This window comes from Mytilus californianus, unplaced genomic scaffold, assembly GCF_021869535.1.
Source record: "Mytilus californianus isolate M0D057914Y unplaced genomic scaffold, xbMytCali1.0.p SCAF_29, whole genome shotgun sequence".
Taxonomy (NCBI): domain Eukaryota; kingdom Metazoa; phylum Mollusca; class Bivalvia; order Mytilida; family Mytilidae; genus Mytilus; species Mytilus californianus.
The window spans coordinates 2,470,463-2,485,472 of record NW_026262678.1 but is presented as its reverse complement, the minus strand read 5'-3'; the positions used below and the strand labels follow the sequence as shown (position 1 = coordinate 2,485,472).

At 30.9% G+C, this 15,010-nt stretch overlaps 1 long non-coding RNA gene across 1 annotated transcript; it reads left to right on the top strand.

Annotated features, from left to right (window-relative positions):
* The first annotated feature begins 396 nt into the window (after positions 1-396).
* Positions 397-10,433, top strand: LOC127732839 (uncharacterized). Its single transcript, XR_007996451.1, has 3 exons — positions 397-426; positions 1,544-1,621; positions 8,911-10,433. It is a non-coding gene; the product is annotated as an uncharacterized LOC127732839 (long non-coding RNA).
* The last annotated feature ends 4,577 nt before the right edge of the window (positions 10,434-15,010 follow it).

Below are 15,010 nucleotides of genomic sequence, written 5' to 3'. Positions count from 1 at the left end.
GATTGTTGTCGACTTATGAGTTGGAATATCGTTCTCATATCTGTCGCCATTCTTTAACAAATTAAAACAAACGTACAACTCAAATCTTCTCTAATTGTTAGTTTTCCTTTTAAGACAGATAATTCTTTGCTATGTATGAATTTTTATTGGTGTCTTGGATTTTAATGAATGTCATACCAGTAAAAACTGGTGATTTTTAATTGGGGGAATAAGTGTTCTATGTATGATCTATAATGTTGTTACAGCTGGGATATATTGGTCTAAAATATGGCAATGAAGTGTAGTTGTTCTTTTAATGAACTTGATATATACGATATCACTTTTAAATTGCAATAAGAACTTTAAATAGTGTCTTTAATGATCAAAACTCGGATTCATTCTCCTTTGCTTTTTTGTTATTTATAGATTCAAATGGTTTGAAGAACGGTAAGTTACTGTCGTCTAAAAAGTAAAATCATAAAAATACTGAACTCCAAAGAAAATTTAAAAAGGAAAGTCCCTAATCAAATGGCAAAATCAAAAGCTCAAAAACATCAATCGAATGGATAACAACTGTCATATTCCTCACCTGGTACAGGCATTTTCTTATGTTGAAAATGGTGGACTAAACCTGCTTTTAAAGCTAGCTAAACCTCTCACTTGTATGACAGTCTCATCAAATTCTATTATATTTACAACGATGTGTTAACTAAACAAACAGACATAATAGGTAAAAATATGAAAAGTAGGGGTACAGCAGTCAACATTTTGTTATAATCTTCATCACTATAAAAACAAAAAAAATGTAATAAAGAAGTACAAAAGGCATATAGACCAAGCATATTGGCAATAATTAAAGCAAGAATACACAAATTTACCATAGAACAATAACACAATGACGGGATATATAAGTATTTACTTTTCTACATTTAATTTGTGCTATCTTGAATGATTTCTTCTTTATCTTCATTACATACATACTTTGAGGCATATGCATTTTGTCTGTTTGTTTCTATTGTTAGATAGTATGTCAATTGAAACAATAGAATAATGTAATTCAACCTTATTGTATATTTATTATACTATTTGAATCTAAAATGTAATCTCTATCGGACTTAAATGTCGTAGTACGTATTGGTGATGTGTACTTGAATTTACTGTTTAGTATTGTACAGAAACCGTTAAAATGTGCAAGTAGTTATATGCAGTAATCATGTATCGCCATTATGGTTAAATCTACTGTATATGAACTTTTTGGCGATTTGTTCATTTTCACGATTTTGACTGAAGTTTAGGCTGTTGATGTCAAGAAGTCTTTTACACTTGACCCTTACATTTTTTGACATATTGTTTTTTTATTGTTTTTGTATTGTTAATTTTCTTTTTTTATCATTTAATCTTAGAAATACTAGTAATCGTACTCCTAACTTTGCTAACAACCAAAAACAAACAATGCATAGTATCAAACAAACATTGTAAGTGGATGTTTTCAAACAAAGACACAATAGTTACCCGAAAACTAATGAATGTTTGACAGTAATCGATTTATATTGTAACACCTTAGGTGGATTGTGGCATGGATTTAGAAATGTATGTTTACCAGTAGCAAACTGCAGAGGCAGATATTTTCCCGTGATAAAAGGTAAGAACTAGCAGACACTTGTTTTTGGTAACAATTAAGTGTAATCAAATATATATTAGCTTTTTTAAAAAATATCCTGATCCTACTCTTCGTGTAATACTATAGTGTTTTTTATTATACATTCCCTAACCTGATATCCCTTTATGTGAAGTGCCCTTTTTGTTCATTTTGATTCATTTCAAAGTTTTAAATCAAATTCTTTTTAAAGAAAAGAGATGTTGAAATCACTGATTTTATCCGAAAAAAAGTTCTTGTTTTTGTTTGACTTCAAATGATCATCATTTTCAAAACAAAACTACTAATTGCTGATGAAGAAACAATTATTAAGCTATTTATATTTTTAATTATTATACTTTTTATGTATAAGTTAGTTTTGCGCTTAAGTTTGTAAGTTATAACCATTAAACTTTTACATTAGGATATGATTATTTTTGCATTACAACTTTTAATCCTTTAAGTAAAGTAAATAGATGGATGGTTTAACAAATGAAAACAAACGTGCAACTCAAGTCCTCTTTAATTGTTTGTTTTCCTTTTTAGACATAAATGTCCTATCAGCTTTTTTTTAACAATTTTTATTCGCGATGTGTGATTTTGTATTGATGTCTTGGATTTTAATGAATATCCTACCAGTAAAAGTTTTTATTTTTTAAGTAAGGGAATAAGTCACCATAAATTCCTAAATTGTTGTTTTTATATTTTTCTATGTATAACAAATTGTGTTTGATTCATTAGTTTTATATGATAATAAGGTTGTAACAGCCTGGATATATTGGTTTAAATGAATGCAATGCGATGTATTTGTTCTGTTAATGAACTTGGTATAAAAGGAAACCATATAAAATAAGCAAGTAATTAAATGCAGTAATCATGTGCTACTCTATATGAATTTTTTTCGCGATGTGTTCAATTTCACCATTTTGGCGGCTAGTGTGTTTCCACGAAAAAAGAATACACACGAATACAAATGCAGCTTACATTGTCCAAAAAAACTTTTAAATAACCATTAAATAGATTTAACCGAAACAATACCTGTACATGGGTTTACCTTACATAACCACTAATGAATTGTGAATCTGTAAAAACAATACCTATGATCGACGCACAAAACCAATCAAGGTTAGAAAGACAAACAGAAACAAATAATGCCCAAAGCATAACTAAACATATTATATTTGGAAATTTCAGTCTGTTAGTTATCGTTTGCTATTTAACGAAATACCGCGAATTTAAATACATATGATTGTATCGGCAATTATGAATTCGCTAAAAATAAGTAACCGCAATAAAATATAGTTAACTGATTTATGGGATTCAATTAATGACTCTTTGTACATAAAAATCAGATACTGATAGCTTTTTAGCGAGGCAAAGAGATACCAATCCGGTGGCGGAGACGGCATTCAGTATTTGTGAAACGTCTTAAAGTTCAGAAGGGAGATAACTTGGATGCTTTATACCTTGTATGCAGATGCATCATGTTATGAAGTAACCGTCTGGGATATGTCAAATTTTTGGCCTCATTTTATGGTTTAGAGAATGCTTGATATTATTTACCTACTTATATGTCAATATTACACTTATTGTGAGTAATAGGGTACATTTAATTATATTGATACGTCGCTTCCTTGAAAGATCTACATGTTTGTCAGACAGGGTTCATTGACCTCGACCTCATTTCATGGAGCAGTAATCAATGTTAAATTTTCGTGGTTAAGTGCGTATCTCAAATTCTATATGCAATAAGTCAACTGCATGTATATTTGGTATATGAAATAATTGTAGCATGCACATGTCTTGATTTCATGGTTAATTAACCAATCTTAATTCTTTTTCATATTTTGCTAATTTTTCAGATACCATTTGCAAAAACTTATCTATAGTTGGTGTACATAATGACCGTAACGTGTATATGTCTTCATGACATAGTTCATTGATCAATGTTAAGTTTTCATGGTTTTTGTCTTTTTATCAAGTACCATGAACAATAGGTTAATTTTAGTTGGTGTAAGGGATGATTGTAATGTGACAGAGTTCGTCTGACATTGACCTCATTTTCATGGTTCTTTAGTCTATATGAATTTTTCATGGTTATGTATGTTTCTTCAGATACAGTTAGCAATTGGTCAACTATAATATGGTTAAAGGAAGGATTGCATGGTGTATATGTTGTCTGACATGGTTTATCAATGGCCTCATGTTCAGGGTTCAATGATAAATTATCGTAATTAGGTCTGTTTCTCTGACACCATAAGCAATATTGTTTACTGTATTTGGTGTATGGTATGATTATAAGGTGCACTTGTCTCTCCGGCAGGGTTCATCTAACCTTCACCTCGTTTACATTGGTCATTTATAATGTTTTTGTTTTTTTTAAATCATAAATAAAGTATTCTGCTTATTTGAAAGTTTGATTTAAAAAATTTTGACCTTCAGAAAATGTTTTAGCACACCGATGATATTTCAATAATCACTTATTGTCTTTACATGAAAACCGTTCTTAAAACTAAACCATTTGGCTGTAATTCAGTGATAAATCGTCATCGACAAAGTTATGATGTTTACATTAGAGTTGTTTTGAGTATGTCAAATTTGTTGGATTTATAGAGGTGAAGAAAACAATTCAATTAAAAAAAAATCAGTTGGACAAATGTTTTGTTAAAAAAAAACTAAAAACACGTTTGGTTTCACTTCGGACGAACAAGTTGACAGGACAAGAGCCTTAAATTGAATATAGATAAGATTCAGACAATATGTCAAAGATAAAGAATATAAGTTAGTAACTTGCATGGTTTAGGATTTCGAGAACGAGTGGTGTGTTTCTGCTTAAAACGGTATTCTTTGTTTGAAATAACCTAGTATAAGTCTTAATAGAGCTTTCTCACAATCTGATGTACGCTTGACGAATCATACTTAAGACTTTTAGTGATCCTATATTTTGACTTAGTTATGTATAGTAAACAAAGTGTTATGGGACTTAGAAGGCATTTCACCTTCAGGTTTGCCTATTGACATGATTTAGGACCATTGAACCCGTCTTCAACTTCAATTTATTTTCATGATATCAATGTAATTTGGGACAAACTGAAGGTTAAAATATAATACCAAAAGGGGGCAGGAGATAACTACAAAGTTTCCTTAATATAGGCTAGTCCGAAGAAAACAAATAAAATAAAAGATTGTGTTCGCCTTGTGATGTGTCCATACACCGGAGTTAGGCTTAACTATGGAACTGTTCTTTCAGAGTATCATTGCGTTTCGTCCTGAACACTCATGAAATATTTTTCTCTTTACGTTAAACAACCAATGGTCATATATATAATTAGTTGATCTATAAATAGTATAACTATATTACTAGTTGAAAAACAGATCATGAAAATCATCTGTGGAATCACGTGTGCGAAATACTAAGGCAACGACCATTAACTTTTAAGGGGGTTGGGGGTGGGGGCTATATTTTTTGTTCCGTTTCACATTTTTTTCCAGCGAACACAAGAATCGTATTTATTTATTATCACATTTAACCTTAAAATTTATTACTTTTTTCAAAACATTGCAGCATCTTTGTCTTCCATTATCTATATTTACAATTTGATGATTTAATTAAAATGTTTGTGTATCTTGTTGTTAAATTTATACTTCAAATATTTCATTGCAATTAAGTTTCATTTAAATGTTAATGGCGAAACGCATGTTTGATTCATTCCTGCGCAAATGAATAATGGTTAGCATAAGTAGCGTATCTGACGTATGTGTATTTAAAACTATTTGTCTTTATTTTCGGATATTAAAAAGTTTTAATTGCGGTGTTCTTAAGTTTTTAAAGATACGTTTGATTCAGAAAAGAAAGCTGTTTGACAGATAAAACAAAGACAAGAATGTTATCATGGAAATGAAAAACTTGCTCCCTTTACGTACGTTCTTATCTTTCGTCTACATGTAAGAAAGCTCTTATAGTCCTCATGTTCATCACCTTGATAACCAATCCAGTACATGTATAGACCGATTGGATCAGATCATATATGACATACGATTCATGTTAGCGCATTCGATTTTTAAATGTTCTTGTTAATAAAGGTTGTTACTTGACCAATTTAAGTTTTTTTATAGTCTTCATCTGAAGAAGCATGGCTTTTTTTTCAATATTCAAACCATATGTGAATATATAAGGCTTTCCAGTTACTACGACCTAGCTGATGACCTTTGACATTTGGTTAATTATTTCCTCATTTGTCAAAGAGATATATATGTTAGTATTGTATTGAACAAAATTATTATAGCGATTACGTCTCAATTTTACTTGATATATCATTAATCTTTCATTTGCTCAGCATTGTACATGTTGTATTGTTTCTGTCAATAAAATAACTTCCTCAAGCAAAATTGGCCTTAGATGGATTTGGCTACTTTATTAAGTTATAAAGCCCCACCTATGGGCGTTATATTTTTAAGTATGTGGGTCCGTCCTTTCGTCCGTCTGTTCCGTTTTAAAGTTTTTGGTCAAGGTAGTTTTTGATGAAGTTGAAGTCCAGTTAACTTGAAACTTGAAACTTGGTACACATGTACCCTATCATATGATCTTTCTAATTTCAATGTCAAATCTACCACAATTTCACATTTCATTGAACATAGTAAATGATAGTGCTAGTGTGGAATCCGGTTACTATGGACACATTCTTTTTTTTGGTTATATAGTTTTTTAAACACATTCTAAAGAAACCGCGTTTCCATTCATTATGTTCACTTCCAAAAGTTAGGAAATAGTTATTTGCCGGTAGTTTAAACTTTAGTAAATAAATTTGCGGTTTCAACAAGAACTAACTTATCAAAAAGTGTGAAAACGCTATTGGATCGGATGTATTTTACAAATGAATGCACTAACGAATAAGTACAGTGACGGGTTTGACGTGTTGTAGAACATTTATTGATAACTCTACACGTGTTTTACACGTGACCATTACGTTGTCTTAGAAACTTTGGCTTATTGCTTTTTATTGTTACATAGCATTTTTATCATTAAGTCCTGAAAGAGAAGCAATTTGTCTTCTTACTTCGCTAACAATCAGAACAAAAAGTATAATTGTAGATTTTATATAAAATATCAAACAAAAATCTTAAGTGGTTATTTTCAAACAATGGCAAAATAAATAAGTGATACTAATCGATTTATATTTTAATCTTATTATTATAGATGAATTGTAATGCGGATTTAGAAATAAAAGTAACATATTTTGCTGAAAAGTTGTTTATGGTAGACACTTGTTTTTGGTTGCAATTTAGTGTTATCAAATATATAATAGTTTTTTTCCTAAAAGAAAACCATATCCTGCTTTTCATGTAATACTATGACTGGTTTTTTTTTTTGTTTTTTTTATCCTAAATTATATATTCATATTCTGTCCATAATCATGATAATTACACTTTGATTATTTTTGTTTATGTGAAATGCCCCATTTGCTTATTTCAAACGCTTGCCAACAATACAAATGACAGCCATTGCTAAACAAGTGTTTTGCCAAATGGTCTTCACATAGTTCTTTTTCATAAATAAAGCCAAGGAACTGTATACTCAATGTTCGATATAACATGAAACATTAGTTCATATAAAGCATTGGCCAAAATCTTCTCTAACACAACTTGGCCAGATATATTAAAGGATCCTAAAGTCTGAAATGTTGTCAGATATGAGGCCAAAAGACCAACAAAGTTTTAATTTTCATTTTATAAAAGTAAAAGACCTGTTGAAACGACCTAAATCACCCTACCTTCCTGATTGTTATTACTAGATTGTCTATGTATAAGAAATAAAACCACTTTTTCATAGCCAATTGCTTTCTATGTTTAATTCTACAAATTCAATCAATCCTGGCTTCATCTTAAATAAAGGGGCAGTCAATTCATATTAAAACTATAATTGTCCGGAAAATTCATCAAACCTTGTATTGCTTTTTGAGCGCACTAGTTCCTGGAAGTTTGGTAGTACAAAAAAAAACAGGTACTTCTAATCTGAACAACTGGAAAAAGGAAATCTCCAAATACAAGTTTTGTTTTTATTATTCAAACACAATAAGCTAAAAGTTAACTATATTTGGCAAATGATATGATCATGAGGTATACTTGTCTCTCTGGCAGGGTTTATCTTACCATAACCTCGTTTTTATTGACAGTTCATAATGTCAGTTTTATATAAACAGAGAGTTAATCTTTCATATAACACAATTTAAACACGAATTCAATCATGATAAATAAAACAGACAAGCATTTCAGTGCGGTACTCTTGTCTTTTTATAAAAGATGTATCGTTCTGGTTTAAAGTTTAAACACGAATATAGTGTTGGAAATAACTCAGTTGTTTACAATTTCATATGACCTTTGCATTTATTAACACATATATATGCCATGTTTAGTATTGTCATATATTCACCTGCTGTTCCCAACGGTCCTCTGTAGAAGGATCTGGGTTCTAGCGATTTCCCCAGGTTTTGTTTGTAACCTGGATGTGAAGTTTCTTAATCTTTTATGATATTTGAACGTTGGTTAAGTAATATTGCCTATATTTTCAAAAAATCCCCTAAGTGTTGTCATACGCCTAACATAATAACGACACATACAGTTGCCAAATATACTTTTGTCGTAATTAAAACACTAAAACAATGTTAGCAATATTTGTTAACAAAACGTAGCCATGTACATGTTTACATGACAATTTTTAATTTGAATATTTTTGTTGGAGGGTATATCATGTCAAAAGGCCTGGTATATTGTTTGAATGATCAAATTGATTTAATGACATATTTTTTTGTTATTAAAGTATGGTTATAACATACACGGTACTAATTTAAGAGCACTAGATGCGTAAGAGATATTGATTTACAAAGAATTGCCAAAATAGTACAATTGCCTAATCATTTCAATTGCACGTTCGTTCTATTAATAAATGAATAGGCTTGAAAAACCTGAAATATTTAGTAAACATATAACAGTTATGTATGATGTTCCTGTGATGTCATGAAAGTTTCTAGATTTACATAAATAGTTTTCATGATGAATTTTTAAAAAAAATTTTGCGGAAAATTAATTTAGAAATGTTCGCCACAAAAATACAAATATATCTTATTTTTATCTTTCTGTTTGACATACAAATAAAAATCAATTTTTGAATATTTAGGAATAAAAATAGTTGTCATCGACACAAAAAAGGGAACAAGTGGTCAGCATTCATGTGATACACAAAGTATGCGTATATACTCTATGAAACATGATTTATAAGGTCTATTTATTTATTCCAGGTTTAACGGGAATGGACTACAGTGTGCCTAACTATGATCAATTATAGACTTAAGGCATGTTAAATGAGACATCTGGTGGAATGATGGCTCAGCCTTGGAATGACATTTTGAAAATTCAATCTGGATGACTACGTGTATTAACAACTATCAACAAAAACTGATGTTTCTTTCTAATCTACCATTTTGGAACTTGAAATCAATTTTATAATTTATATTTGTATTTCAAAGATATGGCGCATTATTATTAATCTTGTTGTAATCAGGGGTGTACAGAATTTCACAATGGTGTGGAAAATTCATACACCCGGTGGAGCATCCGAAAGGTGTATGTATTTTCGACACCAGAGTAGATTCCGTACACCTGTGATACCATCAAGATAACAAATGTATTTATTTTGAAGCGTTTCTATAGTCAGTGTAAAATTAAAAATGCTTATGAAGATATCCCACAACAACATTTTTATCAACTACGATGTTGCTGAGCATTGTAAAGTTTTATTTACTTTTCTTTATTTCTGGAATTTTTGGCAAAATGTTATCTTTTTTGAACATTTGTCAAAAATTCTATCACAGGTGAAAAAGGATGGGGTGTTTTTTACAATAAATTAACCAACAATATTTCAGGATTCTTCCTTCATAAGAAATGATAAGCATTAACTAAGTCTGTTTTATTTATGTATCAGTTTGTATATTATTTTTCAAATGTAATCAATGAGTAATTAAAGTGTTTACTAGTCAACTTCTGAAAAGATACAATACTACAGAATATGTTAGAAATCAATGTTTCATCAAAACAATTCAGAAAATGCAATTAATGTGTTTAATCTTAAGATGCACATGAGAAAACGAACACAATATGTAATTTCATATTGTGTTATGTAGCCGACAAAACTGACGAAACTACGGCTTTACAGCTTAGTCATATACATCCACTATACAAGTTTGATTGAAATAAACTGAGTTGTAACTTTCTTTTTGAGGAGTGGTAGTAGCTGTTTAGACATTTTCGATTCGTTTGAGCAAGAATGTTCACGTCTTAAATTCCGTCCCACAAATGCTACATTAGAAATTTATTCAGTTTAAAATAATTTAAGATCTTCTGCTTAGCTGTGAATTTGTATGCGTAAAGTTTATTTCAAATTAAAATCTTCTGTTTGCATGTTTATGCTGCAATAAGAAATAATATCATTTCTAAAAAAACCGACATCAATTATTCAAAAAAACATTTGTGTATCTTTACTTTTGTTGGCTAGTAAATCTAATCATTGCTGTTTTATGAAGACAGCTGCGATTTGTATTTACTGTAATGTTAACAAATCTCCAATACATTGTGTATTATTGATATTAATGAATAAGCAAGTAAAACTTTGAATTACATTTTATCAAATATGTAATAAATACAAACACCAGCAGAATAAGCAAAGTGCCGTTTGAGGTGTATATTTTCCATGTTTCACAAGTGTCCTTTGTAGTAAAAAAGGACTTGATTGGACTGATAGTTAGTTTGTATTGTATATTTCATAGGCATGTAAACGTAAACTATGTGTTATTAAATTTGGAGATCGTGAACTGTTGAAATAAAACAATGTTTTATAGATGTTTCCCCCAGATACATAATTGTTGTAATCAATCTGATACAGAAACTACTCAACTATATATTATTTATTTGCGATCCCTCTCTTCTTCTGGATTATTCATGGCGTGTTCATGATGATCTATGTGGAAGTGATCAGTTTCCAATAGTACTTGAACATCTTTTTACTTCTGCCCAACAGAGAGTACCACGTTGGAAACTTGACAAGGCGGACTGGTCCTTGTTTGAGAATCTCTGTCAAGCGGAACTTCAGTCAAAGATGTTTGAGACTGTACAAGATCCAATTTTAACTTTTAATACAGTTTTAACGTCAATTGCTGACAGAACTATTCCTAAGACCTCGGCAAATCTGAAACATTCCAGCAAACCATGGTTTGGTGATACTTGTGATCAAGCAATAGGTGATCGTAAAAAATCTGAAAGACAGTTCAATCAACAACCAACGACGGAAAACTTGAGTAATTTCCGTGTTTTTCGCGCTAAGGCACGGCGAACTTGCAGGCAAGCACGACGAACGTCTTGAAAGAAATTTGTCTCGGAGATAACATCTCGCACTCCGATGACAAAAGTATGGAACATGATACAAAAGATAAAAGGTAAAAATTCTAAAGCCACAGTTAAACATTTAAAAAATGGCAATGATTTATTAACATCTGAAAAAGATATTGCCAACAAGCTTGGTGAAACTTTTGCGAAATCTTCTTCTTCTAACACCTACAGGGAAGATTTTAAAAAAGTTAAAAAACAAAAAGAAAAAATTAAATTAAACTTTAAATCAAAAAATGGTGAAAATTATAATAAACTCTTTTCTCTTGAAGAACTTAAAACATCTCTGTCAAAAGCCCATGATACAGCTTGTGGGCCTGATAATATTCACTACCAACTGTTAAAGCACTTGCCAGATTCCTCGCTGGAAGCTCTTTTGCAGCTTAGGAATAACATCTGGGAATCTGGTGATTTACCATCAATCTGGAAGCTTGCAACCGTCGTGCCTATTCCAAAACCAAGTAAAGATCACACGGATCCTATTAATTATCGGCCGATTGCTCTTACCAGTTGTGTCTGTAAAACACTAGAACGGATGGTCAATGATCGCCTTGTTTGGTTCCTGGAATCCAATGGGCTTTTAGCCAATATCCAGTGTGGATTCCGCCAAGGTCGCAGTACTCTTGACCATCTTGTTCGATTCGAATCATTTGTCCGTAATGGTTTTGCGAAAATGAACATGTAGCGTCGGTCTTTTTCGATCTAGAAAAAGCCTATGATACTGCATGGAAGTATGGTATTTTAAAAGATCTCTTTGATATGGGGTTGAAAGGCAATATGCCAAATTTATTTCGAATTTTCTATCTAACAGACAATTTAATGTTAGAGTAAATTCAACCATGTCTGATCTGTATGATCAAGAGATGGGTGTCCCTCAGGGCAGTATTTTATCTGTTACATTATTTAGTCTTAAAATCAACAGCCTTGTTGAAGTTTTAAAAAGTAATATTGAAGGTTCATTGTATGTTGATGACTTTTTAATATGTTATAGAGGCAAAAATATGAATAACATAGAAAGACAATTACAGTTATGTCTTGGAAGAATTGAAAATGGGCCTCGGAAAATGGTTTTAAATTTTCCACTTCAAAAACGGTCGGGATGCATTTTTGTAACAAAAGGAAATTGCATCTTGATGCAGAACTCACTTTGTACGGCAACCCAATTAAAATGGTTGATGAAACCAAATTTCTTGGGTTAATTTTCGATAAAAAGTTAACCTTTCTACCCCATATCAAAATGTTAAAATCGAAATGTTTAAAAGCATTAGATATTTTAAAAGTTGTCGGCAGCACCGACTGGGGTGCTGATCGCAACATTTAACTTAATTTATATAGATCTCTAGTTAAATCTAAACTAGATTATGGCTCTATAGTGTATGGCTCTGCAAGGAAGTCCTACATACAGATTCTCGATGCTGTGCATCATCAGGGTTTGCGTCTCTGTCTTGGCGCATTTAAAACCTCACCAGTTGAGAGTCTGTATGTAGAGGCTGATGAGCACTCACTCTCTAACAGACGTTTGAAGCTTGGACTTCAATATGCTGTCAAACTAAAAACCTACTCAGATAATCCTGCCTACAGCTGTGTTTTTAATCCAATTTATGAAGATATTTTTGCAAAACATGAAATAAAATTCCTCCGTTCGGTATACGTTTAAAACCACATTTAGCTTCTTTTGATTTAAAATCTGTTGCTCAAATTGAAACTTGCAAATGTCCTCCATGGGAACTTCCCAAACCAAAAATGATATTTGATCTCCGTGAACACAATAAAAATAAAACAAATCCTCTTTTAATTCAGCAACACTATGCTGAAATCAAAGCCAATTTATTCAGATTTTTCAACTGTCTATACTGATGGATCAAAAGATGGTGACAGAGTTGCATCTGCTGCTGTCTTCAGGGACAGAGCTGCAACTCTCCGTTTGCCATCTGATGCATCGATCTTTACTGCTGAAGCAGAAGCAATGATTTTGGCTTTGAAATTTATTGCTTCTTCAGATAAATCCAAATTTGTTATATGTTCTGATTCACTTTCAGGCTTACAAGCTATACAAAATACTAAAATTAAAAACCCAACAATTCTCAAAATTTTATATGTAATGAGGAATTTAAAAATTCTTCTTAAAGAAATATTATTTCTATGGGTGCCGAGTCATGTTGGAATCCTTGGAAACACAGCTGTAGACCTTGAGGCAAAGAATGCCCTTGGTGACCCTTTATCTAACTGTGATATACCATATACCGATTTTAAATCTAATATTAGAGAATATGTTTTTAATATATTGAAAAATGAATGGAGTAAAAAAGATGGTAATAAATTACATGAGATTAAACCTAATTTATGTAAACCTTTCAATAATGTTTTGTGCAGAAAAGATCAGTGTGTTATTTCTAGATGTCGTATTGGTCATAATAGAATAACACACGATTATCTTTTCAAAAAATGAAGAAGAACCACAATGTATACCTTGTAACTGCAAGTATACTATTAAACATGTTTTAATTAATTGTATTGACTTTGCTGATATTCGTAAGAAGCATTTCAATGTCAATAATATGTATTATTTATGTAATAATGTTTCATTTACAAATATTGTTTCATTTTTAAAAGAAGTTGGAATATATTCTAAAATATAAAAATGTTATTATATTTAAAACGATTTTAAATTTTATCACGTTATCTTAATGTTCATTTTTATTTGTAAATAATCAATTTGCTTTAATCTAAAATTTTAGTTTATTGAAGGGCCTTTTGTCTGATTTTAAGAATATGCTTTAAATTATAAAAAATATTCGAATTAGCTCTCGCCGCGATATAGCCTTGTTGTGCTAATGCGGCGTAAAGCAACCAACAATCAATCAATCAATCAATCATTTCGAGAAATGAAATGACACTGTAAACAAAAATAACAGTTTTAAATAACAAAATGCAGTCATGAACATAGTTGTGTAGTGTGAAAAAAAACTCATTTGTCTAGGTGGTACAAATAAGGATATGTAATATGCTTGCCAATGAGCCAAGTTCATGTATCTACTAATAAATGATATGGACATCAACAACTAGATGTCACCGTATGACATTCACTAATGCATAACTTAACGAAAAGTATGATATAAAAGGGCCATTTATGACAAGTGACACAATTCACATTCAAGATGACAACGGCTTATATAATTTATTCACTGTATTTTACTTGATACTGCAGATTATTTTCTGTTCGTTGACGACGTTAACATGGAAACATCAACCAAATCCGAGAATTCAGGTTTGTATTTAATTCCCTAAATAGTTTCTGATAAAATAAATTTTAGTATTTGTTTTTCCAATTGAATGAGCATTAAACTATATAATGAAAATTTTAAACTATCGATAGGTCACCTACATCAGTACTGAATGTATTGATCAGATGAGTATTCGAATGTTAGACAAACAGTAGTTAAGCTATATTGAAATATCATAAATCAATTAAGAAAATAAAACAAGGTACAAAAAAAAACAAAAAAACAACGAAGAACGTAAATAAATGCGTCGATAGAGTAAGCGTCTTCTGCTATGCTTGCTAACCCTCAAAGCGACACCAAATTCAGGTTCCGGAAAACACATTCATACCTTAGACTGGAATTGTTTATTGTAGCCTCGTAGTTTGTAAGCAAATTCTCTTAGAAATTTTACTGTTGTTGTCAGTTGTAGTCAAACAATTATCTTCAAAAAAGTTACATTTCGTTAAAATTATAATGTTAAGGAAACTATTGAATGCATGCAAATTTTGACACCATCTTATGGTGTTTACATATCCCAACTATTTGCTGTTGTATGTAACAACGTATTTGATTTCTTCAAAAGAAATCTCTGTATTACTGAAAAATTATTACACCAGGGTTTTCGATATAAAAAACTAGTCAAAACATTTACTAAATTTTATCATCGGTACAAGGACATCAATCGTGAATATGAATC